The 2,263-nt window shown below is 56.3% G+C and overlaps 1 pseudogene; it reads right to left on the bottom strand.

Moving 5' to 3' along the window:
- Window positions 1-253: 253 nt before the first annotated feature.
- Window positions 254-1,746, bottom strand: LOC102014714 (annotated as a pseudogene).
- Window positions 1,747-2,263: the final 517 nt, after the last annotated feature.

Genomic DNA, 2,263 nt, shown 5'->3' with positions numbered 1-2,263 from the left:
GAATGAATGCACTGGGGCAGATGCAAGCGCCTCCCACGCCGCAAGAGGCCGGAACTCGCCGCCAGGAAGTGCTTTTTTCTCCGGACAGGTCTCTACTAAATGCTTGCTTTAGAGCATCGCAATGTTGACTGAGAGAAACTATCCCCTCCACGCCCCCACAGCCTGGAACTTGGGGGACAGTTCTATACTCTGCTATTCGATAAAAGGAGCAAAACGGCCTGTCATAAAGGATATTGATATTTGAATTAGAAAAAGCTCGTTTATTTTTTCAATTCATGAGGTTGCAGAAGCTCATGAATATCTTAAGAACGATATAAACATTTCTGCCCTAACCATGTAAACCTTTAAGGTAGATCTGTTCTGGATGCCTGAGTCAGAATCTGCCATACATCCACAACCTCGAAAGGCCGGGAAGCGAGAGGAGATCCCCGCCCAGGAGAAGAGTGAGTGGCCGGCGCTCCCGGGCTGGGAACGCTGCCCACCGCGCCCGCAGTCACAGGAGCGGCCACTCCTAGTCCTCGTCGGCGCCCAGCTCGGCCAGGCCTTGGCTGATTTCATGGAGGGCATTGATCTTTTGGTCCAGCCGGTCCACGAAGCTCTTCAGGTCCGACTTCAGGTGGCGCTGTCTGCACTTACTCTCGGAGAGGTCCGCCTTCAAACCGCGCACTTCGCCTTCCAAGCTGTGATTGTCTCTCTCCGCGCCCTCCAGCTTTTCAAAGGCACATGCACGCTCCGACTGGAGCTGAAGTAGGGCTTCGGTTTGTTTCCGGAGATCTTTCACCTCCGTCTCCTTCGCCCGGAGTTCTGACTCCAGCGCCGCAATTCTGCTCCTCAGCTGGGTGGCGCCGTCCCGCTCCGGGTGGGTCTCGCCGCGCTGCTCCTCCAGCGCCTGGATCTGGCGTTGCAGCCGCTCGTTCTCCTCCCGGCAGGCGCGGACCTGCTTCTTCCACTGCTCCACGCTGGCCGCCGCGTCCTCCAGCGCCGTGCTCAGCTGCGCGTTGCTGTCCCTCAGGGTCTGCAGCTCCAGCTCCCACTTCCCCAGCTGCGCGGGGCTCGGCGTCGCAGCAGCCTTCGGCTTCTCCTCGGCCTTGAGCTGTGTGTCTGCGTGGCCTGCGGGAGGGGCCCTTCCCTCGCCGGTCCCATCGACATTGGATGCTGGGGAACGGTGATTCGAGGTCTCCATTTGCACCTGGGATTTTTCTATGGCTAGTTGTTCAGCTTCTTTGACCTCCTGGGATTTTTCTCTGGCTAGTTGGGCGGCTTCTTTGACCTCCTGGAATTTCTCTGCAAACTTCTTCAGCTGCTGATCGCAGGAAAACCCCAGACCAAACATCGTGTTGGCTCTGCGGTCGGTCCACTGCCCAAACCTCTGCGACGTTTTGATGAAGGTCATGTTCGGTGTGATGGTGCTGTGTATGATCACCCTGTCTCCGTCCACACTGATGATCCGATAGCTGTTCCTTGTGACATCGTAGAAATAGGAAACGGCCACCTCCTGTTGGCTCAGAGGCACCCAGATCATCTTGGTTCTGGGGTCAATCTGGAAGACCTGCGCTCTGGTCGTGAAGAGGGGCGAGTCTCCCATCCCCAGGATGCGATGCTCAGGCGGCCGCTCCCACCCGGGACCCTGGCCCTCGCTTTCCGGCTGCTCTGCGGCGGCTCCCAGCGCGCGACCGGTGCAGTGGAGCGCACCGGGCTCAGGCGGGACGCTCTTTGTGAACAGCGGACTGGGCTGGACCTCCCCGCCGCCAGGTAGGGGTGGGGGTGGGGGTGGGGTGTCTTCCTCTCTTCCCTCCCCACGCCCCTCCCTTCCCTCCCTCTCCTTCCTTGCCCGCCTGCTCTCTTCCCCTTGCCCACACTCTTAATTTCTCTTGTGAAAATGCCACCAAATTGTATAGCTGGACCGTATGGTAAATGCACGTTGTTGTTAAACTGTTTCCAAAAGTGATTTCAACATCTTACATCTGAAGGATAACGCGGTAGTTCCGGTTTTTCGCATCTGCAATACCTGTGTGCTGGAAACTACAGACCAGTGCTCAAAAAAGTTGAAGAACACTTAAAAAAAATGGAGGGGTATAGTGTGCTAAAGGATAAGAAGACACGATGTTCAGATGCCAATTCTCTCTCGCGCGCGCGCTCGTTCTTTTTTTTTTTTTTTTTGGTACCGGGAATCGAACTCAGGACCTTGTGCTAGCCAGGCAGGCACTTATGCCGCTGAGCTATATCTCTGGCGCGATGCCAATTCTCAAATTGCCTACAGACT

The sequence above is a fragment of the Chinchilla lanigera genome, unplaced genomic scaffold (genome assembly GCF_000276665.1).
Source record: "Chinchilla lanigera isolate Chin_1 unplaced genomic scaffold, ChiLan1.0 scaffold00154, whole genome shotgun sequence".
Classification (NCBI taxonomy): Eukaryota; Metazoa; Chordata; class Mammalia; order Rodentia; family Chinchillidae; genus Chinchilla; species Chinchilla lanigera.
The sequence above is the reverse complement of the archived record's forward strand: the minus strand, read 5'-3'. Positions and strand labels throughout refer to the sequence as shown.